The sequence below is a fragment of the Rousettus aegyptiacus genome, unplaced genomic scaffold, assembly GCF_014176215.1.
Source record: "Rousettus aegyptiacus isolate mRouAeg1 unplaced genomic scaffold, mRouAeg1.p scaffold_m13_p_2, whole genome shotgun sequence".
Taxonomy (NCBI): domain Eukaryota; kingdom Metazoa; phylum Chordata; class Mammalia; order Chiroptera; family Pteropodidae; genus Rousettus; species Rousettus aegyptiacus.
In genome coordinates this window covers 151,173,967-151,195,955 of record NW_023416295.1, presented here as the reverse complement: position 1 = coordinate 151,195,955, position 21,989 = coordinate 151,173,967, and the positions used below count along the sequence as shown (strand labels likewise).

The 21,989-nt window shown below is 34.1% G+C and overlaps 1 pseudogene; it reads left to right on the top strand.

Moving 5' to 3' along the window:
* Nucleotides 1-7,703: 7,703 nt before the first annotated feature.
* LOC118614260 lies at nucleotides 7,704-7,822 on the top strand (annotated as a pseudogene).
* The last annotated feature ends 14,167 nt before the right edge of the window (nucleotides 7,823-21,989 follow it).

Genomic DNA, 21,989 nt, shown 5'->3' with positions numbered 1-21,989 from the left:
ATTTCTGTTCTCCACCTTGCCACACATCCTCTCCCCAGCTATTGATGGTACAATCACAGGTTGTTTCCTATTTCTCCAGCCCAGAAACGTTTGTTCAGCAGATACCAATTTATTATCTAGGAAACTGTTATCTCAAGAAAGGCTGAATTCCATCTTGCTGAAAGAAGGAAGAATTCTCTTGCTGAATTCACATTAAGTCAAATGCCTCTGGAGTGTTCTCATAAGCAGCCCTTTCGTAGATCTTACTTAATTTCATTGCAGCATACTTAAATTGTCTGCTAAGTCACAGTGTCCCACATTGAATTTTAGGGTCCTCACAGGAATTCAGTGCTTGTATCCTATTCATCGCTGTAGTTCCAATCTCATACGCATTGTTTTATCTGCAAACCTGGTGCAGTGTTGAAAACCACAGGAGTGCAATAAAGTTTCCCTTAATCATATTCTGTAGCAGGCTCATAACATGTACTTATAATATCCCTGACTTTTAATTGAAATATAAATTTAATATCTTGTAAAGTTAAAAGTTGTTATGATTTGAAAAGCTAAATAATTATCGATATACTCAAAGAAGAGAAAAATATTATTTTGCTCATATTTTTTTCTACCTCTGGTTTATGTAGCAATTCAACTATTAAATTAGCTTATTATCTTCCTTGTGAAATAGCAATATTCCCTAAATGTTTCCAGATAATAACATTGTAAAATTAAATTATATTGTAAATACATGAAAAAGTATATTTTCTCATTAAGGAAAATCACGTGAATAACAAGAATTCCTCTGGATGAGTAAAAAAAGAAATATTCTTTACTGTATGTGGAACGTAAATTGTCCTCTTATGTAATCGTCTTTACATTTAGATTTTAAATATTGATCTATCAGAGTGGGCCCGTGTAGGTTACATGAGGTTGTATAAAGAAACTGACTCCATGTACAGCACCAAGTGTTTGCAGATTATGGATATAAGAAGTCCAAGGGAAAGAAAATAAGAGTGTCTGAAAGATCGCCAGATGGCAGATCTAATTAAATTAAATTAATTAATTATTTCGTTAAATTAAAAGTTACTTTTCTCCACTTTTTTTATCATCCACCAAAAGAAGCCCCTCATTTGTGACAAATAGCTTAATTCAAAGTGCATTTTTTAGTTTGAAAATGAAAAATATCATTGTCTTATCTATAAGTAATGTACAAAAAATTAATTCATAAGAAAGAGAGACTGTGGGTATTCAAAAGCTTTTCTTCCTTCTCTACATGCAATTTTTTTACTTTCACTAAACATTTACTGAATAGCTGAAAGGAAAAAAAAATTTGTACCATTTTCCTTTTCTCAAAAGTTGTACTGTATTTGTTGGAATGAATTTCAAACTTTCTTTCCATCTTTAGACGATGAAGACATATGAACTTCCTCACAAAGTCAGAAGCCAGAGCTGGAGGTTTTGTGAGAATACATGTTTTGAAGCCAGAGATTCTTGGGAACGAGAACTCAGATTCAGATATTAGCTGTTTTCTCAAGAAAAGTAGTGTTTAAGTTTTGGTGCCAGAAATAAGTCAAATGGACAATTGTGCAAAAGTAAAAACATTCCCGGAACAACCGGAGGTAAATTTTGACCTTAGCTAGTCTGGCAACCTTAGCTTGGATTTCTCAGCCCCCACATTTGGTCTTCATATTGTGTTTTGTACCTGGACTCACCCCTTCTAGGGCCAGGCACAGTTCATCTGGCTGGGCTTTTTCCTGTGCATGCTAAAAGATAAGTATAAAAACTGACTCACTGCTCTTCTTACCAGTGTGTTTTTCTGTGCACAAAAAGAAACCAACAACATAGGCTGCATGGATAGATTTGGCAGTGCTGACTTGTAGGAATGACTTCCATATGGTATAAGATTAGAATTAATTATTTAAACACAGGGCAGTTAAAGAATCCTAAGGCATTTTTAATGTCTGAAAGAAAAGATCAAGAAAGAAAAAAAGTACTGAAACATTTCAGTGATTCTGTAAACAAACTTATATAAGCCATGGCATATAGCCAATTATTTAAACTATCTGGGGCTTTAAGAAAAAATTCCCACTAACAAAAGAGGTAAATCTTATTACTCTTCAAAGAGGACCAGAAATAAAAGGTGTTTATTTCTGAACAACTGAACAAAACTGCAATAAAAATTCATATATGCATATGAATATAAAATATAGCCAAAACATTATATAGATATAGAGAATAAAATTTATCTTTATAAGATTCTTATGGGGGAAATGGAAGCTTAGAGCTGTCAACTTGTTCAAAGGGATACCATGAGCTTGTATGCCTTGGACTTTACCTCACTTAGAACAGTTCTCTGTGTACATGTTTGTGTATATATCATTTGTACTAGATTACATATTGTTTATATTGGTTATAGATCTCTAAAGAATGAAGCTAATATTCAACCCACATCTGTATTCTAATGTAACACATGACACATTGCCTGGCAAAGAAGCACTTCATAATTATTTGCTATATAGAATTTCTATATTAGTGACAGGGCAATTTCTAAGCACAATAATAATTCATTCACTTGCTCATTTGTTTTATAAATACTTATTAAGTGCCTATTCTAGTCCAGATACTTTAAAGTTAATATTGGTCCTCAACAAAATTACAGTCTATAGAGGGATAGGAAGATATATAAATATATATGTAAACAAATTATTATAAATACTGTGAGAAATTATTAGTTTTGTAAAAAAGTTATGTTGTAGAAAATAGTCCTAATATAGTAGTAAGTCTAGTTAACGTAAATGGGTCAAACTCACCAATTAAACACAGACTATCAAAATAACTTTTTAAAAGAAGTCTAATAATATATGGTCTCTAAATAACACATTTTAGAAAAAAGATATAGAAAGGTTTAAAATTAAAAAAAATTATTCAAAGCAAGTTTTAACCAAAAGAAAGTTGAAGTATCGATCTTAATGTCTGACAAAATAGCAGTAAAAAAGAAAATGTCAGAAAAGGACAATGTTTTAAAAAGGAGTATGTTTTATCTTGGAAAAAAAAAAAAAACCTCCAGTAGAACAGGAAAATATAACCATCATTAATTATCATGAGAGATACACTTAACATTTCAACACATGTGCATTCCACCTTGCAACCTGAGAATTAATCAAGCAATAAATTACAGAAGTTCAGAGTTAAGCAAATTAATTCTAAAACCAGTTATTTTAACTTATCTTTCTTTGAAACTCAGACACTGTTTACCAAACACACAATACTCGTTTTTCTGCTATATTTTCAAAATCTATCATGCCACAAAAGAAGCTTTAATAATTCCAAAATATCAATATAATATCGGCTACATTTCTTGATCATAATGCAATAAAATTAGAATTTAATGTCAAAAGGATAGCCAAAAAAAAAAAAAAGAGCCAAACATTTGGAAATTAAAAAATATATTACTGAAGAATCCCTAGGATAAAATAAAGTATTAAAAGAAATAAAGGAATACTTAGATAGGAGTAATTTTGAGGGTACATATCAAAATTTGTGAGAGACAATCAAATTAGTGCTGAGAATACATAGCTTTATATACATTAATCAGAAAACAAAGAGGTTGAAAACAAGCGAGTAAAGCTTGCAACTCAAGAAGTTGGACAAGAACAGCAGAGTCCAAGAAAAGGAGGAATGGAATTATAAGGATATAGTAAGAAATCAATGAAATAGAGAACAAAATGTAATGTAGGAGACATTTATAGAGTTGTTATTTGAAAGACAAACAAGAAAGATATCTTTGCAAAGACAGAAGTGTTAAACCCCAAAATGGCACAAAAAATAATAGAAAATTTGAACAAATCCATAAATATCAAAGATATAAAAATGGCCTTCAAATAGCTGCCTCCCAGAATCCCCCAGCCGAGATGATTTTCCAGCAGAGTACTACAAACATTCTGAGAGAGTATCTATCTTATACTAGTTGTTACACGAAATTAAAAAAAAAATTAAACATGGTTTTTATGAGACCAGTGAACTCTTGATATTTTAAAATTCTGTTTTTTAATTGCTAAGGGTGTGTCTCTCCACAATGAATTTCATAGTATATTAAAGTTATAATGGCCTGTTAATACAGATAATAGTGAACTCTTGATTTTAAAACCAAATAAAACTACTGAAGAAAACAAAATTATAGGCCTATTTCAATTATGAATGTGGATATTAGGATCCTAAATGAAATGTTAGCTAACATATTTGAAAAAAATTAATAATTATATGAACTGATCAGATAGGTTTATAACAGGAATGCAAGCATTTTTTATCATCAGAAAATATATCAGTGTTATTCACAATAATAGATCAAAAGAGAAAAATTACATAATTACCTAAATTGATGCAGAAAAAGCATCTACATTATGGTGTTGTATATCTTTTGATTTTTTATATATTTTACATATTGATTTTATATTTATATATTTATATAAGCATATTTATATAAATTAATGTATTTAGAATATATTTATATTGAATGTGTACTAATTATAAATACATATAGATTATATATATCATAAGTGTATATAATATATAAAACATCTTATTAAATTAGGTGGGAAATTCCTTCTGTTTAATGCAGAAAGTTAAAATGCATATCCTTTAAAACTAAAGAAACTAAAGAGAATGAATCTAATTGTTATCAATTTTAGTTATCATAGGACTGGAATGCCTGGCCAATGTTATATAGAGAGAAAAGAAATAGAACCTGTACAGGGTGGCAGAGAAGAGAAAGATAAACATTTTTTTTTGAGATAATATTATCTAAATAAATTTTTAAAAAATTATTCAAACAACAAACTATTAGAATTAGTTAGAGATTAGCAAATTTGCCTTTATAAGATCAGTTGACAAAACAGTACCATTTTTCTACATTGGCAAGAACTGGAAAATATAATGAAAATAAAATTCATTTCACAATATCAATAAAAACTATAAAATATCTTTGAATTAATTTAACCGTAAGTACATAAAATGAAGAAAACTAAGATTTCCACAATAGTGATGGAACATAATCTTGATGGATGGAAATGTCCATGCCCATGGATAAGACGGTTTTATATTTTAAAGATATCTATTTTCTTGTACTTAATATATAAACTCAATGCAATCCCAATAAAAGTTTTAGTTGTAAATTTTGAGATATCATGAACATAACCTCTTAAGAGTTTTACTTATCATTTTTTCATATTTAGATCTTTAATTCATCTGGAAATATTTTCATGTGGTGTAAAGTAGGGAGTAATTTTGTCTTTTTCTATATGGGAGGCTAATTGTTCCAGTACCTCGTGTGTAATATAGTCCATTCTTTCCTCATTGATGTGCCGTGTCCTCAAACTCCCATAAAAGAGAATCTGTTTCTAGTTTCGGTATCCTGTAACACTGATATTGTCCCTGTGCCAATAACATATCTTCTAATTCCCTAAAGCATCTATTAATTTTGCTATCACGAAGAGCAAGTTTCCCCCTTTTATAAAGAGGATTTGGCTATTCTTGACTTTTTGACTTTTCATATCATTTTTTGATTAACTTGTCAAATTTCATTTAAAATCTTTTTAGGATTTTTCTTGTTATTTATTTAGATTTATTGATAAATTTGGGGAGCAATGATATCTTTAGAATATTGAATCTCTCAATCCATGGCCATGATATATTTTAACATTTTTTTAGTTACCTTATATTTTTTATAAAAATTTCACAATTATTTTCTCAAAAAGATTTTACAATCTTTTGTTTCATCTATTATGTTCTTATAAAAAGTTACATTTAACTATAGTTTCTACTGGTGTATTTAGAAACACTGCAGATTTTTGAAAAATACTATATTTATAATATAGTAACCTTTTTGAGCTCTTATACTAATTCTAAACATTTACCTATAGATTCCTTGGATTTTCCATGAGGCAATTATATAATCTATACATATTGACCATGCTGTTCTGTGTATCCCTTTCAAAATCATATATTTTAGATTTATTTCCTTGTTTTATCACATTGGCAGGAATATGGTAGTTAGTAGGTATCCTTACCTTGTTGCTAACTTGCAAGGCAATGCTTTTCGTGTTCCCCTCCATATAATGTGGTCTATTTGTAGGTTATGTGATGCATATCATTTAGCAGAAGAATGATCTACTCTAATCTAAATTACTAAGAGTTATTATTTTTAAAACCAAAGGGTGTTAATTATAGCTGATGTTTTTTCTTCATTTATTGATATGTCATATATTTTCTCCCCATCGATCTCTAAATGTGGTGTTACAATAATAGATTTTCTAATGTTAATTTATCCATGCACAAATAGAATGTCTTTCTTACTTGATCATGATCATATGTATCATTTTTTCTATTATTTTTGCAAGAAATGTTAACAGTTTTGTTAAAATTTTACTTTGATTTTTATATTTGAGTTTATGAGTGAGGTAGGCATATAAATTTTCCTTATACTATTCTTGTCCTGTTTTGATAGAAAAATCATACTAGCCTTACAATGAGTTATAGAGATTTTCCTCTTTATCTATCCTCTGATATAGTTTATATAAGATGTAAAGTTTTAAATGTTTAAAGTATTTCAAACATTGTTTCTTTTTTAACTTATGAATTACTCAGTAGTTTAAATTTTGCTAAATACCTTAGTTTTAAAAATCTTTTGTTATTGATTTCTAGTTTTATTGTATGTTGATCAACAGAATTTATTTTTTGGTATTTTTAAAGACTGTTTCAGATTAATGGTCAATTTTTATAAATGTTCCATATTTACATAAACAATATTCTTTATTGGTTTTGGAGCAATATATCTGCTTATTTTATTAAGCTTATTAATTGTGTTATTCAGAACTTCCTTGGGTTTATGAAATTATTTTTGTCTGCTTGATTGATCCATTAATGATTAAAACTTTAGTTTTTATTGCAGATTTCTTAAATTTTGCAGTTTTCACAAATTTGCTTTATATATTTTAAAGACACATTGTTAGGTGTATATAAAGTTGAGAACTTTCTTAGCTTCTCAGTGAATTTTTCCTTCAATTGTCATTTGGTGTTTCTCTTTGTCTTTAATAATGTGCTTCCTTTTAAACTTTAAATTAACTTAAGTCAAGTTAATTTAGCCATGACAGCTTTGTTCAGCTAACTATTTGGTTGGTTTTGCTTTTTCAATTTCCTTTCTTTGTACTTTTTAAATCCTTATATCTTATGTAGCTCTCTTGTAATGCATATAGATAGAATTTAAAAATCTAATTTATATTTATTCTCATTACTAATATATTTAGTTCTATTTCTAAGATATTATTTTGGGCTTTTATTTGCTATGCTTTTTATGTTTATAGTTTAAAAAATTCTTTCCTAGTGAGTCATTTAAGATTTTTTATTCCATTTTTATCTCTTTATTAAATCATAAATTTTACATATCACATTTAATCTTTAAGATAATTTTTAATAAATTTTTAACTTTTATATTTAACTTAACAAAATTCAAAATTAATCAATACATCTACATGTCTCATGAACAATACAAAGACATTGAAAGGTTTTGATGCCAATTAAATTATTTCCATAGTCACTGTTACCAAGAATGTTTATACAGTTATTGTTTATTTTGACTTACATATATGTTTACTAATTTCTTTGTATTTAATTTCTTTCTTTTTCAGAGTTTCCAAAGTAAATCCTTTACCAAAAAAAATTTGTGAATGGTGGTCTATGGCCATGCCACCCTGAGCAAGCCCGATCCTGTCTGACCTTAGACCCTAAGCAGGGTCAGGCCTGGTTAGTACTTGGATAGGAGACCACCTAGGAAAACCAGGAGCTGTAGGCATAAAAAATAAAAAGTAAGGAATTGTAAACTGACAAGATCTTTGCAATCTGTGAGGTAAACCAAGGGTTGCCTCGCCTTAAAAAAAAAAAAAAATTGTGAATGGTGAACAATTATAGTATTTGTCCAAAAATATATTATTTTGCTCTTCCTCTGAAATGATAGTTTACTTAGGAATAAGATTTTAGTTCGAAAGTTGCTTTCCATCATGTTTTCAAGATGATTTTTCATCATCTCCTGGCTTCTTCTGATGCTGTTGCAAAATCTGAGATCAATCTGAAGGCTGTCTTTTCACATCAGCGACTTTAAGATTTTTTTCTCTAATTCTTTGGAGTTCTGTGTTTCACTATGATGTGGGTAGGTGTAGCTATGTTTCTATTTACATGGCTCAGGACTTTACTTCTCTAATCTGATGAATTTATGTCTTTCTTCAATTCAAGCATTTTCTAAGACATTATTTCTTTAAACATCGACTCTGCTCCACTTTAATGCCTTCTTCTCACATTTTTACTAGTTTGTATTGGACCTTCTTATTTTATCCTTTGTGTGCCTTAATGTCTCTTTCATATAGTCCATTTATCTCTTCACTGAATTTTCGGTGGTTTGCTGTTATCTTTCTTCCTATTTATTAATTTTTTTGTTCTTGATTTTTATGTCTCTTGATTCGTATTCTTGATGAGCTCCCTCATATATTTTGCAATTTTATATAATTCATTCATAAAACTTTTAAAATTTAATTTGACATTTACTTTTATTTATTTTTTTCAAACCACTGTTTATCAAGCCCGTATTAGTGAAGGTATTACACCAGGCGCTGAAAATACAGCACTGAGCAAAGCAGGCCAAAATCCTGCTCTCATGGAAATTAATTCTTGTAGTCGAGCAGAAAACTAATAAAAATAAGTAAATGATTTTATATAAGATAGTGGTAAATGCATAGTGGAAACAAAAAGATTATGGAAATTGCTTTCAGGGTCTGCACCTATTCACATTACTTGCTGTTCATTCACTCATATTTGGGTGTTCCCTTGGAGTAGCTCACTCTTATCTACCCCCAATATGTGTTCATGAATGTGCTGTGCTATGCTAATTAGCAACGTGAATGAATCTCTACCCTCATAGAACACATAGTTTCGTGGAATGAGATAATTATGAAAATGCATAATCATAAACTTTGATAAATATGCAGGAAAAGTACTGCCTGTTAAGAAAATACATGACAGAGGACTTAGTTTAGGGGGTTAGGAAGAAATTTCTTTAAGAATGTTTGATTTGCAATTTGATATATAAGTAAGAGTTAAATGCATAAAGATGACAGTATGAACAGGAAGAGAAAGAGTCTTCCAGGCTGAAGAAACAGTAACTGTATGAGGTATAAGGTGAAAAAAGGTTTTGTGAATTAAAAGGCGCGAGACCTTAAGTGTTTTCACCACACACACATATACACATACAAAAAGATCTGTGAGGCGATGTATGAGTTAATTAACTTGACTGTAGTTAATTATTAAAAAATAACTAAAAAATCATGTTGTGCAACCTAAATGTGTGCAATTGTTATTTGTCAATCAAACCTTAATAAAACTGGGGGGAAATAAAAGACACAAGGCTGGGAAATTAGATAGGACCATATGAAAATGCCAAAGATCTAACTTCTTTAAATCTTAAAGGTAATTGGGAACCATTAAAGAACTTTTTTAAGAAGAAGAGAGACATAATCAGATTGCGTTTTTAGAAAATGAGTCTGGTTGCAGTGTAGAAAATAGATTGGAAATGGGCAAGAGTTAATGGAGGAAGCTCAGCCGGGGAGGCGGGGGTGAGGGATGGGGGGTGTTATTGTAGTAGCCCAGTGCTAGGTTATTGTAGCTTAAACTAAGATGATGTTGAGAAGGAAGAAAAGAAGAGGAATATCTGAAAGTTACTTAGAAGGAAATGTTGAACCAATGAATGCAGAAGTAAAAGATGACTCCTGTGTTTCTGGATTGCACAAGTGGTGCTAATCTAAAGCAGTTTACAGTTTGCAGGGGGAAATGAAAATGAGTATAATGAGTTGATATATTTTTGTAATATCGAGATAGAAATATAAAGTGAGTGGTTGGGTTTAGTGTCTGATCTGAGCTGGAAATACAAATTTGGGAGTCATCAGCCAATGCAAATAGAACACTTATATTTAATTTTCAAAACAAATGCAAATACACCTTTCCCTAAATGGATTCCCACATATCTTTCACCACAGAATGAACTGCTATGTCCTTAGGGATTGGTGAAGGGAATGAGTCCTTAGGATCAAGTGTCTGTCATTGTCTTTTGCTATTTTTAACCCCTTCATGAGTAATAATAATAAAACCAAACAATATATTGTATAATCTCAACAAAATTAAATTATATAGAGAGAGGTTTAACTATGTAATTCCATTGAGATAATTTACTCAGAGTAGGCAATCGATACGTATTTGTTGTTTGACTGAATCACACTAAAAGTATTGTTAAGTCACTTTTATAATCATGGTTTATAATTGCATTTGTTGTAAGAAATAGGACCGACCACAAATACCTCTATTCTTCCCTTTAAAAAGACAAGAGAAAGCTTTTTCCACTCTGGAAACTCTGACTCCGGCTGCATCGTTTAGTGACCTGGCATAACCTCACACCAAAAGTTTTAGTCTGTCACTTATCCTTTGGTGGGTCATGGGCTTTCTCAGCTAATATAATTTGGCAAACACAAAGTGTTTTATGAAAGAGGCAATGTGGAAAAACTCTGCAATTTTGAAAAAGATTTTGCCAATGTTTTTAACCACTCACCTTCCCAAATACTGTGCCTCAGTCAAATTCATTTACAAATATCTTGTATTTTCCATGTCTTTTTCCATTCCCTCTCTAGGGACCAAGGACTCGGCGTAAACCCTAGCTCTACTAGCCTCATGGGATCAGACCGAGTCATCAGCTGGAAGGACCAGAAAGAGATGCTATTTAAGGAGCAAGTTCAAGTTATCAAGGAAAGGGAATCAAAAGATAAAACCAGAGGAATACATTGGGTCCTAGAATAGAGTTCCAGGTTGGAGAAGAGAAAATGTGGCAAGAAGTCAAGAGATCAGCAATAGATCTCTGAGCTAGTGCAAGGTTGCAAGGAATCAAAAATATAGACCAAGGTCAAGAATGTAGCTCTGGATAAAACAAGCGTGTCAGGAATTTCTTCCAGTGGGTCTGGAAGGGTGGGGTATTTAAAACTTCAAGATTATCTCAGACATCTGTGTCCCTTTGCTTCACACCACTCCCTTCTTTCATGAACACTGATATTTAATTGGTCTGAGAACAATTGGGTGAAAATCTATTTCCTAATAAAAACGCCAAGTCATTGTAGTATGTTTGTTTTAGGAGGTAAATTTTGCAATCTTTCATGTGTCTCTAAGCATATTGTCCCCTTTCACCCAGAACTCTGAGAGTTTTTCTCTTCTTTTGCTTTTGAAAAATTTCCATTTTCAGAAAATAATTTTTAAAGATATTTTAGACATATTTTAAAATTTAAGGAATCATATGCTTGTTGCTTATAAACCCATCTGAGGTTAGGAATCATGTTTTACTTGCATGGCTTTGTATATTTTTAAATAATAATTGTAATATCTATATATTTTTAAATAATAATTGTAATATATATATAGTGCCAATTATATTCCAGATACTTCATCTATATTATTTTTAATTTTTATAAAAGCCCTTTCAAGTATGTATGTATGTCATCCCTGTTTTGGGCTTTAGAAGGTTAAGTTGCTCAAAGATTGAACTAGTAAATGCTAGGGTTGAGATTAGAACTCAGATTTGAGCTCTCTCCACTACTCCAGGCTGCCTTGGAGTATCTGCTGATTCAATTCATCTGAATTGTTGGTTACATATTTATGTCCTCCATTTCCTAGAGCTTCTGTGACCATCTCCAGAGCCAGTCTATGGAGAGAGAGAGAGAGAGAGAGAGAGAGAGAGAGAGAGAGAGAGAGAGAGAGAGAGAGAGAGAGAAAGTTTTATGCCTCTCAATTTCATATGAGAAAAGATCTAGTTTCTTTCTTCTTTTTTTCTTTCTTTCTTTCTTTTTCTTTCTTTCTTTCTTTCTTTCTTTCTTTCTTTCTTTCTTTCTTTCTTTCTTCCTTCCTTCCTTCCTTCCTTCCTTCCTTCCTTCCCTTCCTTCTTCTTTCTTCTTCTTCTTCTTCTTCTTCTTCTTCTTCTTCTTCTTCTTCTTCTTCTTCTTCTTCTTCTTCTTCTTCTTCTTCTTCTTCTTCTTCTTCCTTCAATATTCTTTATCCTTTTCCTTGTTCATAAGTTCTCATTTATTTTTTTAAAAAATGAGCTTTCTTATGTCATATTTCAACCCTTTCTCCCACTTCCCTGATGTAATTTTTCATTAGTAAATGCCTGGTCTAATATATACTTACAATTTTCCCAAGGCTCTTTAGGTATCTAGTTGAATTCCAAAAAGTTCATTTATTTAGCAGGGACTATTTTGTATGGCCTTCTTAGGGGGGAAACACACACACACACACACACACACACACACACACACACAGTTTCTATATATATATAGTTTCTTAAAGGAGAAAACCAATAGCTTTCAGCAAATCCATTCTTCCAGGCAATCGAGCTAATTTTCTAAACTAAAAGCTCTGTGGAGTTGTTTGAACTGTTCAAATCTGACCCTGAGGCTTACAGCCCTACTTGCTGCCCTTCAGTTCTGTGCTCCAAAACCTTCTCTATGCTCCAGAAGGAACAGTCAGCCTTCTTTGGTCATTGCCATTTTCAGATCAGCATAGACCATCCAATGATGGAAAGAAATTATTGAAAACAGGTCTTCGGATGTATCCTAGAGATATTTACATTATATATTGAATCCTCAGTGTGTATTATATATATATATATATATATATATATATATATATATATATATATATAGTGGCAGTGAGATGTGAGCAATGCTGTATTAGTTGAGGCCTGTACCATGTGCTAAGGGAACCCAGAAGCCCAAGGAAGGCTGCAGAGAGACCCTTTTGAGTGGGGCCATTAGGGCCGATGAGGGGCTGCCAACTAGGGAAGGTGGGGTGAATATTCTAAGTAGAATGAACAGTTAGTGCCTTAGCACAAAACAGGGAAAAGAGAAAAAGACAAAGCTTGTGAGAATGTGTGACATCTTTGGGACACTTCTCAAGTATATAACCGATACTTGCTCTGTGACAAATGATGTTTCAGATCCCCAACTTTTGCCATTTTATTTAATCATCACAATAAACCTAGCAGATTGGTTCTGTTATTGTTCCCATTTTCACTTTAGAAATAGGCATAGAGAAATTAGGAAACTTGTGAGAGTTTACACAGTTATTAAGTAGTAGAACCAAGCTGTCTGACTCCAAGAGCTATATGCCTAACCTTCATGTTATATTGCCTTCTGTCAGGCTTTTCCAAGTTTTTGCTGAAGAGCTAGATATAATTATTAATGCAGCTCTTTTTGTAGGTACTTGTATTCCTCATTAATCATAAACCCTTGTGTTTTAGCAATACTTCACAAAATCTCCTGAGGAGAAAAGAAAGAGGCAGATCCAAAATGAAAGAAAAACCCTAAAATGTGGAAGGGAGAGGGCAGACAAAAACTCAGTCCTGGATTTAGTTTTAGAAATGAATACCCTGTTAGGACAGGAAGTGATAAAAGTCACCATTCTTAAAGCCAGAAGGGCAGTGAATGCCAAAAAATATGGAATGCAAGATTCAGACAAAAAAGTGTCTCAGTTGCTGGGATTAATGTGCCAACTTTTATAAAAGGAAGGTAAAATGTTCAGATACCTAATTCTTTGTCACGCTCAGCTTGCTTTACTGTTAGATGCTTTCAAGAACTTCTTGTATTCTTGGCTTTATTATTCACAAAGGGGTCAGGTGTTCAACATGGATCTGGGACAATAATCACACGTGGGAGCCCGGATTCTAAGGGCTTTTGGGAACAGATTTGTGAGAAAAGAGTGAAAAGGAAGTAAGAAGGAGGATGTTTATTTTTAATAAAGAGACCCTGCCCTAACTTCCTGAACTTGAACCAGTCTAGACTTGTTTTTTCCATTTTACACAATGTCCGCAACAACAGAATACATTTATTAAAACCATACAAACTGGGGGTTGAGTTTTGGCATTGAAAGTCAGACAGAAATAGAATCAGCTGTTTTTGAGTTGAGTCTAGTGGCTGATTTACAAACTAGTGGTAGATTAAGGATGCATTGGCCTTAACTGAACCAAAGTTATTTTCATTATGAGGAGACAATGGGGAAGCAAAATGTCTGGCCTGGTGCCTAGGACATGAACTTGTCAGTACATCACTTCTGCCCTCCTTTCCTTCAATTTTCAAAACTCAACATGTTAGTTAAAAGAACCTTTACAGTCATTTTTTTTTCTGTCATCTTATTTGTGTAGAGGGAACTGAGACTCAGAGAAGTTAGACATTCTTCTCTTTCTAGTCATAACATTAGATGAAACGATATGACTGAATTGAAATTACCTGATGGTACCAATAAAAGGGGAGATTCAGTTTTGGCTCTTCTGGGTTGGGAAAAATAATGTGAGAACAATTCAATCTGTACACACTTGAGCATAAACACACAGAGTCAACTCTATTATTGTATAGGTTCTGTGTTTGAGAATTTTAAAATTTTTTCCTGTGTCTTTCTTAGCCATTTTAAGATGCCTTTTATGGTGCTTCAGCATCTATACAAGGGTGTGTGTGTGTGTGTGTTTGTGAAATGCTGGTTCATAGAGTTTCTGAATCTAGGCCAAAGTCAATTGTGTATTTTTACATTTCAGGATGTTTTCCATTCCCTACTATACTCTTGTGGGGAGATAGAAAGTTAAAATTAACTCTATTTCACATGTAAGGAAAATGAGAAACAGTGATGTTCTCAAGATGGCATGGTGAAGTCCAGATTCGAATCCAAATATCCTCTCTTGTTACAGTTTCTTGAAGAGCAGGCCCCATTTTCCCACCACTCCCTTGTATGCATTTGAATTAGAGAAGTTGTACAATAAATGCAAACAGGAAGGTACATATGCTCCTATCTTCATGTTTACAAAAAATGCTTCTAGTTAATATGTTTGGGCTAATTTTGAAGAGACGTACAGCATTTGTAATCCTAAGAGTCACTTCTTTTCTAGATACCATTTAAAATTTTAACTTTCTGCGCCTAGACTGAAGACACAGACCCTTTCACAGCCTCTTCGTGATAAATAATACTCCATGCCTGACTCTTCTAATGGACAATCATTTAACTATGACATTATAAAAGACAAGATATCTTAAACGAAACTTTACGGCAGTCTTTTATGTGTTGGGCAGAGAAATAACTCTAAAGAAAGGGATAAGTGCTTGGAGAAGTGACTTATTCCTTCGGAGAATTCCTAGTCCCTCGAAGTTTCTGTCCTTTCATGTAACCGTGACCACTTTGCTCATATCTGAGTCTTGATCCCTGTGCAGAAAACAGACAGACTCTTATCTTAATGGATTTTTGAGTATCTGTTTCTTTAGGGGGTATTTCGCTTTCAGAAATATGGTCAAGAATTTGTAGAGGTACATGAGAAATGAACATTAGCTTCAAAAACAAAACAGCCTTTGCTGTGGTTTAGGTTCTGTTCCAGCTTTGGTAACTAAGAACCATAACTAATAGCCTCTTCCAAATGCATCCCTTTTAAGGTCCTGCTCAATGGTTATCACAGCTTTCCTCATTCATTCATTAGTTATCTAGTAGTGAAGTTCTTTTAAGGAAAACATGGTGCTTTAAAGTAGATATTTTGAGAACTGTGTGGAAATTGTGTTTTGTGACTTGAACTTTTCGGAAATGGCTATGCGAAGACACTAAGATGTAATTAGAATCACACAGATTGGAAAATGGTGACTTTCTCCTTGAGGAAACCCTGATGAATTTGAATATTCTGTAATTTAGCAAATTGGAAAATGAGATGGTGGAAGGAGAGCTAGAGGGTCATAAGCTGATGACAGTTCTTAAACTGTAGCTCTTAGTAAATTGCCATTTTAACACTTGCTCTGGCTTCCATAATTACATCCAGCTTTAAACTTCTGGGCTACCATTCTTTCCCAAATAGCAGCTGGCCTCAGCAGAGCAATGATTCCCTGCTCTTTAGCCCTCACCTTACACATCAACATCACTTTATTGGCCACTACCATTCTTGCATTTCACAATCATGTAAATACCTTGCCACAAACCACATGCCTGTGCACGAACACCTAACATTTCCACTTGTTGACTGACTTAGCCCCTTCCCTTCTCCAGGCCTGACATATCATTAGTGGTGTGAAGGAAAAAGAGCATGTGGAGTGCACAGGGTGAGTCAGTCTCAGAGAGGCTGCAGGTCTAAGGAGTTAAATCACAAGTAACGTTTCCTATTTCATTCTGTGGCATGTTTGCCAAAATGTGGTAAAGTGCCTTTTGGAACTAGTAATATTCTTGTGGTATAAAGAGATGGAGGGACAGGGCTAGAACTTTCAATATACTGTTCAATATGTATTCGCTTCTGTCCAGAAACTTCCCTCCCTGACCAGCCCTCATGCTATAACAATCTGCCTCAATCTCTGCCCCACGTTGTGAACTGGAGCAACATCCTAGGAAAAGGCAAAGATGGAGGAAAAAGCAGAAAAAAACATTATGAGTTGGTAGAAAGTAATGAAGGGTGGACTACAGGGTGGGTAATTATTAGCAAGAAGGTGGATATGCCAGAAGGAGTGAGGAGCAGGAAAGGGTGACAGGAAGGTAAGACACCATTGTCTCTGGTCATAAAAGAAAATGATATTTATCGAGAAATATGATAAAGTCCATAAAATTTAATTATTATAAATAAGCATTCTGGTCAAAATTTAGAGTTAAATCTAGCATCAGTTTTTGCTTACTCATAAATTATTATTCAAGTTTTTACTTTCTCTTTATTCAGTATAAATCATCATCATCATCATTATTAAAATACTTGAATATCTACTAAGTACATTAGAAATTCAAACTATGTTGGAAGAGGTCATCAAGAAGACATGATCTGTGAACTGGACCTGGGCAATCGGAGCCTCCTCATTCCTTCTGCTGTCCTTGAATGTACCTACTGCCCAACATTCCCATAGCTGGAGTTGTTTCAAGGACATAGAGTTGAGACAGTAAGGTGTTGTTGAGACCATCTGAAATGAATATGTGACTGAATCCAATTAAAGCCTCTATATAAACTTTTAAGATTTTGGCAGGAGGGTGCAGAGATCTACTCATCTTGCGGCCACACGAGACAAGCCTCACATGTAAGTTTTCTTGCTTTTAAAACCACCACCTACCAATCTGAAGTGGTCTGGCTTTTTCTTTGGTTTCTCCTTGCCTTCCAAGTACAGGTGCCAATTTCATATCTTACCTGGGGAACTCCTAAGTTTTCATATCATTCCTTAAAGTCCTGAGAACTTCTATTTGTCCTGCACTGGGGAACCAGATGACTGAGGATGAAAAGAGATAAAATCAAAATTATGCTTTGTAGGGCCTGCTCTGTCTCCTGATACATCTCCACCTCATGGTAGAGGTACTCAATAAATGCTTGACGAAGGGATGAATGAGTGGGTGACTATGAAAATGAGCACTTTGTAATGTTCCTAGAAGCTTAATCTAACTCTTCTTGTCAAGATAACATAGGCATATATTCTCCTTTAACCCCAATTCAATAAAAGTGCTACATATATTATTTGATAAAATAAATTTATTCTTTTCTCATCCTTTTGCATGGCATGGTGCAATGATTATGGAAGCCTAAAGGAAGATACTGTTCTAGTGCATGTGTAGTAGATTCCATGGTTAGCCACAGTGATCACCCTTAACTACTTAAGATCGGAAGCATCTTCTCCCTTATTTTAGTTTGTTTGGGCTGACGTAACAAAATACCATAGACTGAGTGGCTTATAAACAATAGAAATTTATTTCTCACAGCTCTGTAAGCTGGAAGTTTGAGATCAGGTTGATAGCATGGTTGGGTGAGGTGCCTCTTCCGGGTTGCAAACTTATAATTGTATCTTCTTATGGTAAAAGGGAAAAGAATCTCTCTGGGGTCTTTTTTATGAGGACTCCACTCTCATAACCTCATCACCTCCCAAAGCCCCTACTTCCTAATACCATCATATTGGGAGTAGGATTTAACATATGAATTTTGGGAACACACAAAAACATTCAGACCATAGCACCACAGCTGCTGGGTGTGTTGACAGATGACAGCACTGAGCTTAGTCCCACTCACCAACCTCCAGCCTAGAGATTGCCCTCTGCTGAGGTGAGCCATCTTGCTTAGGATCACACACCTTTCCTGTGTGCAGTCTGCATCGAACGATCAATGTGAGGGTTTAAAGACCTGGCTGTCATTCTCCAATTTGAGACAACTCTGAAAGAACATTTCATGGAATAATCTGAGCCTTTGTTGTGACTACATTATAGCCCAACTTTTCCTTCTGCCTAATCCTACTTTCTTTATTTCTTCGCAGGTCCCAAGAGCTCTCTTCAATAAACTTCCTGCAAGGAAATTTAGTCTCAGAGTCTTCTTCCTGAGAAACTTGACCACTAACACAACATGTTTGTTAATTTTAAAACTCTTACTTCACCATAGCTAGAATGATGTCAAATCCCATCTATTTTTTCTTCCTCAAGCCTAAGCTAATACCACATTACCATATTAAGACCAGAGGGCCTCATGTAGAAATTGAATCCTGCTATTAAGACTTAGTGCAATTAAAACATTAAAGTTTAGATTCCATACAACTTTTTAATAACCTATAGAAGTAGTTTAACTCCATAATCCTTCACTTTCCTTACCTTCCACTCTAGTGTGACTCAGATGTTTCAGCGTCAAACCCACAGAAACAATGACCTCTGCTTACAGAATGGAAACAAAGAATGATGCACTGGCCTATCTTCAAAATGGTTTGAAGGAGGGTGAACCTTCTTCAAATTATTTGTTGCTTTGATTTCTAGAGTACTTTTCTCCAAAGATTTGAAACTCAAGGAAGTTTTTAACTTTTTCCTTTTTCTATTCTCTAGGTTTCTCCATGTAAAAGTACTGCAATTAGCAGTATGAGTCATATACATCCCACTTCCTGTTTTATTTTTCTCTGCTTAGAAAACTAAACACTTTCAGAAAGGTGAAATAAATAAGGCTGGTTCCAAACCCAATTGTGAAATAAAGTTTGTTCATGATGAGCTTCTTCCCTTTTGTGGTGGACTCTTTCCTTTTGTTTTCTCTCTCTTTCTTTAAAATAAATAAATAAATAAATAAATAAATTTTATGGTGACATCGATTAACAAAATCCAATGAGTTTCGACTGTACACTTTAGTAGTAAGGTGTATATATATATATATGTATATATACACACACACACACACACACACACACACACACGCACACACATACATATATATATATTTACATTGTGTGCTTACCCAACTTTGCTTTCTTAAGAGGTAATTTTGCCTAGCACACTCGTTGATTTGTAAGTATTTAAATGAATGAAGGAGTATATGAATAAACAAATTACTCTCTTACTACACCACTTAACACCCATCATACCCCCACCCACCCAAGGTGAATGTTTATTAATAGGGGTTTAATAAAGACAGCAGGGTCAAACTAGGTGAGTTGGGCAAGAAACCCCATGGCCGTTGGTTGTTAGAGTATTCTATTAGCCATGTACTTCTGATATTTTGACAACTGGGGTCTTGCTACCCCTGGAGAGACTGTTTCTCTCAGGGTTAGACAATTCCTGGAGATAGGAAACATTTCAACTGCTAGGGTATTTTTCATTATGCGAACCAACCAATCCAGAGGCCATACCCCAACTGTCTTCTTTACTGAGCTCTCAAGGCTCTCACACTCTGGGTCACCATCCTCCTGCCCTAATCACCCCAGAACTAGGTTCTAGACAACTTGGGGCAGTGCTTATGCCTCAGATCCTGCTGAAATTATTCAGCTTGCTTATCAGGACTTGCCTGTTCCTTCCTACAGAGACTATAATGAGGACTCTTGCCCACATTTTTCTCTTGCTCCTTCTGCTTCCTGACTGATCCTGACACTTCCCTCTATGGCCCTGTGTGGCATGGCAGTTCTCTCCTATTGGGACATGTAAAAAACTGTTTTTTTCAGTGGCAATGGCTTCCACACTTGCTGGCCTCACCATGTCCAAATAATAGTAAAACCTACATTTTAAAAGTTAAATACTTTCAAAAGAAATGTTTAAATACTTCTCTAATCTCAAGTGTAAGGTACTCCACTGCTAATTCTTTTAAGACCCAGAAGGAAGCCTCTCCTCTTCTATGTTCTGACAATTGGAGAAATGACTTTTACTCAGAGAAGTCAGTGCAGTATTAAATAAAAAATTAAAAGTAATGAGAGACTTCTCTTCAGATGTATTATCATTGCAAAACTTCCTATTGAATTAATGTATTATCCTCAATAAACTGAAGTTCAAAGGTAGAAAGTGGTTTTCTCAAGGTCACAGAGCCACGTACTTGGAAGAGGCAAGACTCAAGCACAAACTTTCCTGGCGTTCCTCTGACTCATGCCCTGCTCCCACTCCTTCCTTCTATCATCTATCATAGTCTTCTAAATATTCTAATACCTTTTACAAAGTTCTCTTGCCTAACATAACCATTTCCTTCATACTTTTTTAAAAAAAGAGTATGGCGGTGTTTCCAACTAGGACCAATAAATGATTTCACGATAAAAAATAGCTGAGATATGTCTAGATATTTCAACAATAATAGAGCCTTGGGAAATGAATGTAGAGTTTTAAGAAGATATTATCAAAAGACAGAGAAGATCTAGAAATTAGAGAAGTTTATAATACTAAGTCTGATCTTTAGTGAATGAATTAGAGTTATTAGAGATCTCTTCTTTTTGAAGAGTCCCATTCTTTGGTCACGGGTCCCCAGAGCTACAAAAAACAAGATTGGCTGTGAAGAAGACAGGAAAAAGAAATCTTGTAGTTTTGGAAAAAACATAAACTGAGAAGAAATACTTAAATTCAATACTGTAAAGATGAAAACAAGCATATGAAAGAATATATAATAAAATATATATTTTATCTATCAAATGTCATGAGGCAGCAACATACACTGTAAAAGTGTCAAGTGTTGACCATAGTTATGAAGGGAACACTTCAAGTAAAATAATTGAAAAATTAATCCAATATTGAACAAAATATAGCTCATGGATATTTATTTGTTAGTATTTACCAAATTCCTACAATAGTTTGGAATTTCTCTATTTTAACCAAGAAAGAGGTAACGTTGAGAAAGAAGGAAGGTAGAAAATAATGAAGTGAATCAAATGACTTGGAAATAAAAAAAATAGTAATAAAAGGGTTGACAGTGAGTAAGGAGAAAAAAGACTGGATAAGTGGGCTTAAGAGCAATCAGCAAAGAGTTGAAGTTGCTCTTTGGAGATGGTGATTGGCAGCTGTTGAGTTTCCATGGAGTGTGGGTAAGAAGAAACAAGCTGTGTATGGCTGGAGGACCTCAGCTGGATATCAGGAAGAATTTCCTGACTGTAAATGTCAAGAGCTCTGGTTTATAAGATCAAAGGGAGGCTTCTGGAGTATGCCTATCCTTAAAGTATTTTTCAGCCTCAAGCAAGAGATTGTTTGGGTGGTTTTCTGCAGCCCTGTGGAGGGACTGGATGGCCTTCTCAGAATCCAGCAGTCTCATGTTGCCGAGAGATGGGCTGCACACTGCTGCTTTCACAGTGTCCTTGCCAGCTGCTGACTCCCAGCTCAGAGGCTGTGGAGTTTTCCCCACAGAAAAAAAAACAACTAAGTCTTTCACTCTCTGTTCCTCACTTGGACCAGTCCTTAGGTGTATACTGTGGGTTTTTTTGTTTTTTTTTTTTTTTTTTTTTTTAGCTCCTCAGCACTTAGATACTTTCCTTTTGAGCCAAGGGCCTCCTGGAACAATGTGGTATCTGTGTGTTGACAGTAACAGCCTATGAGCCAGAGACACACAGCCAAGCTCTCCCTCCCACATGGGCTGGACTGCACACTTCACCTGCAATAATCCACACACTTAGTCACCACTAGCCTGCTTCAGGGCCAAGTGCCCCCGTCCTCTCGCCTCTTCCTCAACCTGAACCTGTTAATTGATTCAATTT